General features: G+C 36.7%; 1 long non-coding RNA gene across 1 annotated transcript; it reads left to right on the top strand.

The window, feature by feature from the left end:
- Positions 1 to 1,978: 1,978 nt before the first annotated feature.
- On the top strand, positions 1,979 to 6,873 carry LOC138108952 (uncharacterized). The gene is made up of 3 exons (XR_011150157.1): positions 1,979 to 2,122; positions 4,136 to 4,333; positions 5,340 to 6,873. It is a non-coding gene; the product is annotated as an uncharacterized lncRNA (long non-coding RNA).
- Positions 6,874 to 7,469: the final 596 nt, after the last annotated feature.

Raw genomic sequence — 7,469 nt, 5'->3', positions numbered from 1 at the left:
TTCCCTACTTTTTCAAAGGGAAGCTCACCAAAGGTCATTTTAGTTTGAAGTCTGTAGAACTGAGCACTGAAGGTTCAGAGATCTGAGCAGATTTTGGTTGTGGTCTTAAATCTCAGCTTCATTTGATGTCTGCTGTTTGTATGGGACTGTTAGCAAAGTTTTAATAGCTGAGTATGATCTAAGATCAAGTAGGAAGTAGTAGGAAGGGATCAGTGGTGACCTATGAGGCTTAACCAACCAACAGGTATGTGAAGATCATTAAGTTATATAGTGTTTTTTTATATATAAAACCCCCAATTATATATGCACAAATAGCTTAAGTCACCACAAAATTACCACTAGGAAAGCAAGTACACAGATGACATGAGTAAAGTAAATATATGTACATCACAAGTTATTACAAAGTCCCAAGTCTGAAGAAGGTATTTACTTATGAACATTTACTATTATATACCTGTAAATTTGTGACTTGTGACCGAACTGTTTCCAGGAGTGGGGCTAACCAATAATGGAAAAGTCTTACTTAAAGATCTGCATCCCTGAGGCTGGATTTTGTCAGGTGTTCCCAGCCAGGATCCCATCTGTCAGGAAGGTCTGGTGCTCCTCTTAGGTACGCAGTGAGTTATTTTTTATACCCTTTGGTGTAGATACATAAGTGTATGTAGGACATCAGTTCACGAGATAGCTGTTGCTAGCTTGTGCTTTCCTAGAAGGCAAATATGTTGTCACAGTTTTTGTCTTACTCCCATCAAATTTTATTTTTATTCTGCCAACTACTCCCCACCAAGAAAGCTTAGGGTGAGCTTGCCAGGGATATCCTTCACCATCAGTATGTTTACCAGCTTGTATTTGTAGGAGCCCCATCACTAGGCAGAGATCATAACAAGATAAACAATGAGACATGCTTGCAGAAACCAGTTAAGCTTTCTTAGACTTCAAGGTCTAAGAAGATGATGTACAATGCTCAAAAAAGGTACCCCTGAACTTCCCTTCAATTTCTTTTTTGCAAGGAAATCTTCATGAAGTAAATGACCATCTCAGCTATTCTCTCTCTCAACCTTGGCTCCCTCCTCATCTGTCCAATGGGATTAAAACCAAGCCAAGTGATTTGACTGCAATGTTATAAACAGCACACTGTGATCATTTTCAGAGGTATGGTGTTTACTGTTCTCTGTTTTAGAAGTTTATGGCTCAGTTCGCAAACCTTGAGAACATGAAATTGATTGTTCCTTAATGTACTAAGGAGTTTGTGATTTGGGACCTCTGGAGGTAGCATCTTGTGTCTAAAATTTATGGTATTTAATGTTTTCATAGTTAATGCATTTCAACCAATCCCTAGAATCCATTTCATAGAGGCAGCAATACATTTTATTTCCTTAGCTACATTGATGGCAGGGTAGTGTAGCAAAATTGGTAATCAGATAGCACAGAATCAGTGTGAGCTTAAACCTAGACTGGTTTTTAAATAGCAGTCTATGGATAAGATAACCAGAATATTCATGCAAAACTTGGCAAGTTGAGAGGTCTCAGCCAAAACCACTCTCTTCTGGGTAATTAGTAAGTCATTTCTTTTTTGCTAGTAAGTTATGTTCCCAAATAAATTAGGTTTTTATTTGGCTGAAATTAGTATAAAAATGGTCCTTTTACTTCAGATTATAATGGAAAAATCTATACTTGTCGTCAAGCACAGTCACAAATCATTGACATTCAAGATCTTCAAATCTCATGGCAGTATTACCTTGGGGTTTTTTTGCATGCTTTAGACTCTCTCTGGTCAAAACCTAGAAATAGCAGTAAGAAGTAGCAGATGTGGAAATTCAGGCTGAGAATCAGAATATTCCTTATGTTCCTCCTTGTTTTTAATGGTTGTAGTTTGCTGAAGTTTAGTGCTGCTGAGAAAGCAGCTGCATGTGCTTGCTGTCACTGTCTCCTAGCAGGGAACACCTGTGAAAAGCCTTTGTTTTGTACTAGTAAAGTGTGTGCCTGGTTTAGAGTTGGAAAAAACTTTGCTTCATCTGTAGGACCCATGAGTAGGATGATGCTCTTCAAGTGCTTAATTTTCAAATAAGACAGAATAAATGGTCACAAGCTTTCAGTTAAATTTCCAATTAAAAGTTTAAGGGTAAGTGATGATGGGTGTTTTGTGGTTTTGTCAGGGCTTTGTCCAATAATACTGGGAACCCCTCAAGTAAACTGTGAAGTAGGTAGATGATGTTTGAACTCTGAGAAAGGTGGGGGTTTTTTGTTTTGTTTGTTTGTGTTCTGCTTGGGGATTTTTTGTGCTTTGGTTTTTTTTGTTTGTTTGTTTGTTTGTTTGTTTGTTTTGTTGCTAGTGGTGAATCTGTAGAGCTGTCAGCAAAGGCCATGAGGTAACAGCCTCTCTGTTCCAAGAGGAAGGTGGGAGGAGAATCTGCATCATAGGAGCACTCTTGGAAACTTGCAGCTGAGGCAATAACTTGAAATAGAAAAATATGTTAATTAAAATACTATATGGGGCCAAAGCAGCAGTCTAAGGGCTCAACAGAGCACATTCATGATGAGCATTCAGGGCAAACATCTTTGACACTGGAAGTTTTCCTTGGCTGATTCCCTTTATTACTATAATCCAAGCAAATGTTAATGTGTGTACTGAAAAGACAAGAAGATTCCCCAGGAGTATTCCTGTACTAACATTATTAACCAATCCTTTAATGTATTCTGACCTTTTTTTGGCTAAAGAGTAAGAGTGATAACTGTTTTGAGAATCAATAAATCTGTTCAGTATGTACTTATTTGAAATCCATGATTAAGTAAACCTTAGTAATTTGGTACTCAATGTGCCGCAGTTTTTTTTTCCTGAAACAATCAAACTCTTCTAGTTTTCCTAGGGAATTATATTGCTAGCAAACTCTTTAGTGTTTGCACATCAGTTTTGAGCCAAATTATGAATATCCCTGGATGCAAAGTGGTAAGTTTTTAATTACATCATTACAGAGCAACTGTATTGAGAATAAGATTTTTTTTTTCAGTCCAAAATGCTTGGGGAATTTACCCCTGAGTATTCAAATTAATCATTAATCATAAAAGCAATTTGTTGGGCCTTTGAAAATTGTTGCCAGTTTAAAAGACTTAGTTTCTATTTCAAAGCTTTCAGTGGGCAATAAAGCTGCAGCTATCACTAGAGAATTCCCAATCTGCGCAGCAGTTTAAATACTGTGTCTACAACAGACATATGTGGTTTAATTTTAACAGTTTTTTGTAATCTACTTTATTATACATTATTCATTCACAGCAGGGACAAATAACCTTCAGTAAAACAAGTACATTTGATAAGTTGAACCTAGCACATTCAAAGCCAGTCTGTGGAGTTCCTCATGGGACAAATTGGTGGGAAGCATCTTGCTATGCAGAAGTCCAACAGCAGCTTCAAGCTGAGTTCGTATACACCTTCATAGAAGCTTTGTGGTGAAAAATAAGTGACATTGGGGGTAGGACAAAGGATATAGTAATTTTCAGAAGGTTGTTGCTCTCCTGTTTAAAAATTATAGTATGAGTTTGGTCCAGTGTAACTTTACAAGAGCATTTCAATTTGGTATTTAATAACCCTGCCCTCAGAAAACAGGCAATTAATGAGCAGCTCTGAAACCTGCCATTCTGGTACAGATGTGTAGGTCCTGGGCACCTTGCCTTTTGGAAAATCTTCCACTAAGTTTCTTTAGAACTCAGTATTGCTGCAGAGGCATGTAGCTGCAGAGACCCAGACAGTGAGGAGGAATATTTGAATTTCTGGACCTTTTAGTCTTTAAAAAATGTCTGTGTAAGAAGATATTGTTTTACTAAACTCTATATGTTTTATTATTTGTGTACCAGGATTATTTGCACTTGTTTTATAAAAATAGGAATGTATTTCAAAACTAAATGAAACCAATTAGTCACGTAAAATACCCACCTATTTTCTCTTGTCTGTATCAAAACCCCTCCCTCCTAGGAAGGCTTTTCTTTCCCTTGATGTGAGGCAATAAAAGGGATTTCATGTTCAAAGAAATATACACATTCTGTACTCAGTTCATCATGGAATTTTTGGGAAGGTAGTTTACTATTTCACACATGATATTTTTACACTGGATCACATATCTATATTATATTTATATTTCAGGTGATATCTGCTTTATAAGGCCAGATAACCATAAGTGTGAGTTGGGGCGTGGAAAAAAAAGAATGCTTTACTCTAACTGGAAAATGTCTTGGTTTATTCTTAATTAAAGTCCAATAAGCTGGAGCTTGGGACAGTCAGTAAAAAGAACATACAGATGCATCTTCATTTCTGAAATCCTTGTGCAGATCAGGAAATCTGGTAAGTAAAATATCAGGTAGAATGTGTGTTCTACTTATGAAAATATAATTATTGTGATTCAAATACTCCATACATTTGCCTTACCAGTTTTGGACTGAGTTTACTTTTAAGTGACTGTGAAATTTACTACGCAAATATATGGCATAAAGTTTTTACTGTGTAAGAGTAGTAAGTGGTTAATACAAGGCCATGCTCAGATTGTAATTAACTAGTCACAGATACAATATTTCTTCCATTTTATGGTAATTCTCACCTTAGAGGAATTTCTATACTAGTATGTTGATACAACCTGTAGTTATCTGCTGTATGAAAACATCTGGAGGTACCCCATGGGAATAGCCAACTAAGTCCCAGTTGTCCCATCAGAGCTGGGGTGGAAGAAAGGTGCTTCAGGACATGACACAGGAGTGGACTGGACTTTTTGGACTCTCAGTCACAAGTACTATCGTAGAGGTGCAGATGCACTCCTGTCTCTGTGCTGATCCCGTGGCTGCCTGACTGAGCTGCTTATCTTTTACATCCTGGCAGAGAGCTGATCAAAACTTTTTAATTGTGTGACTCCAGCAAAGTGCCTACTGAGCTGCAGAATAGCTTGAGCCCTCCACTGTTTGAAAAATGTAGGAAAAATAATTGGAAACTAATGTGTCTCCCTGCAGTAAAAGCTCAAAATTAGGGGAAAGAAAAACCAAAACCACCCCCTCCCCAAAAAAATTAATTTCTTCCTTCTTTTGTCAACTTACACAAACCTTAAAGGTGAAAGATAGATTTCATTAACATAGCTGGAAATGTTCTGTTTTCTACCCTATCTTCTACATAGGTGGGAAAAGCTCAGAGCTGTTTCAGATGATGTCTATAGGATTTGTAGATCAGAAGCTTTTACAGAAATAATTAAGATATTATACAATGTTATGGAAAAAATATAGATGATCCTAAAAAGTTGGTATCACCTTGCTCTGCTGGAATTCCTTTTATTTCCCCTTCTAATCTCTTTGTGAAAATTCCACAGGAGAAGAGTATTGTCTGCTTGGAAGCAATGATGAAAAGTGTAGGAAATATTTAAACATCTCCCTCTAAAGACAAACCTGATTGAAGTAAATATGAAAATGCCTGTTAATATCACCATGCATAAGTCTTTGTAGAAAAGCCTGTGATTGCAGAACCTATGCCTGAGTTCCACAGTGTGTTTTTTAAAATATGCCTTTAAAATGTACTGCATGATATAATGACAGCAAAGGGAAGAGTTGAACTGTGCATCCATAGCAATAGGGTACTCCACTGGCTTGTAAGATGCAGTAACACGCAGCTCCTTATCAGATAAATTACTATCAGGTCCAAAGTGCCTTCGTCCACCCTCACTGCTCTATGAAAAGAGGATAAAATATTCAGCTGAGAAATGCTGAATTTCTAATATCTAAATCTTCTAATCTAAATACCAATGTGCCCCAAGGGAAAATGTAGCTTCCAGGACAGGAGGATGTCAAGCCCTGGAAATATGAGTAATCACAGGAGGCAAGAGCATCTCCAAAACTCTTCAGCATTTATAGTTTTCCAGAACCTGCTATTTCTAAAGCTTAAGCCAAATTGTCAGTATGAAGAAAAAGCCAGTAGATGTTGACAGGCAAAAAGTGTGGTTAGTGAAGAAAAAACCCCCAGTATTCAGGAGCAAAATGTTTTTGCTCTGCAATTTAAACAAAACCCAACAAAGCTTGTTTCAGACTATTATAGCTTTGTATTTGGGTTGGTGATAAATTGAGGAAATCTTTGGTTTAGTGTTTACTATGTTTAGAGACATTAGTAAAGAAAGTCAGTAGAGAGTTAGCTAAGGGCCTCAGCACAAGCCAAGTTAGGAAATTGTGATTAACCAGAGTAAGAAGGAATCTGCAAGATTCAGGGCTCAAACATCCAAGGGGAATTTTACTGTGGCATATAATTTTGGCAATTATACTGTGATTGTGCCTCGACCGTGTAATACTCCTATGCACATGTATCTGCACTGACGTATCTTATCTACTGACATCTTATTGGAGTTGACAAATGCTGTGTCAGTGATACCTTCTCTGTAAAATACTCCTGTAAATGTTATAAAGCCCTCTGCTCTATTCTTGTTATTTGAATATATATTTGTGTCAAAGGTATGACAAGTTTTTGTGTCACTATATCTTTCCTCTGTCATCCAGTTATTCTGCTGGAGTAACCAGCAGTTATTTTTCAGTCTGCATAGCCAGGGTTCTTCCCACAAAAGCTAGGATGTGACTGAAGAGTAGGATATATGCCAAGGTCTTGAGGTAGCCTCATTTTCTGTTGCTGGCATGAGAAAAAACAGTGCTACTGCATCACTCTAGCAATACATGAATAAAACATCTTTTGAGAAAAATAAATTGGACTCCATGTAGAAGTGTGGAAGAACTGCAGGACATCTTCAGTAGGACTGATGTATAGTGACATTAGAAGAAATCAGCTTTCCTCAGACAAAGAAAAAAACAGTAATGTTACAATTTTTTGGTCTTTATTTACCACCCCCCCCAAACTTCCAAAATAAACTTTCTTACCATCATGCTTGGTCTATTTACAGTGGTTCTGACAGTTGGAGGAGACCTGTTCTGCTGCTCATATCCATTCTATTTGACAAGCTTTATTTTAGAGTACACAGTTAAGGATTCTTCTGAGAAAAACTTTCAAAAGCAATATAGGCATGAGAGTGTGTGAATAAGAGTGGATTCTGTAACTCCATGGGCAGTAGAAGGTATCTCAGGGCAAGTTCCCTACACAAAATTTAGTACTGGTTTAGTATGATTTGGAAATGTTGTCCTTTTTTTTTGTAGATTAAATGAAACAAAGTTGCACACTAAATGTAATATTTACTTTCCCATTATTAAAATAATACATTGCAGAAAACTTAATTTGAAGAAGAAAGGAAATTTCAATGTGTGAAAAACTGAATTCTAGAGCTTTTGGAAGAGACCTGAAGTTTAGAAAGCATGCCATCCAAAATTCTTATGATTAAATAAGTTACTGAAGAAAGTGTAGAGAATTTAATAACATTCCTATCTCATAACTTCTGCATGATTACATTACTTCAGGTTTAGTTCAACAATATCAAATCAGATTTTTTGATTTTAGGTTGTAATCTTTTTAA

Source organism: Aphelocoma coerulescens, chromosome 4 (assembly GCF_041296385.1).
Source record: "Aphelocoma coerulescens isolate FSJ_1873_10779 chromosome 4, UR_Acoe_1.0, whole genome shotgun sequence".
Classification (NCBI taxonomy): domain Eukaryota; kingdom Metazoa; phylum Chordata; class Aves; order Passeriformes; family Corvidae; genus Aphelocoma; species Aphelocoma coerulescens.
The sequence above is the reverse complement of the archived record's forward strand: the minus strand, read 5'-3'. Positions and strand labels throughout refer to the sequence as shown.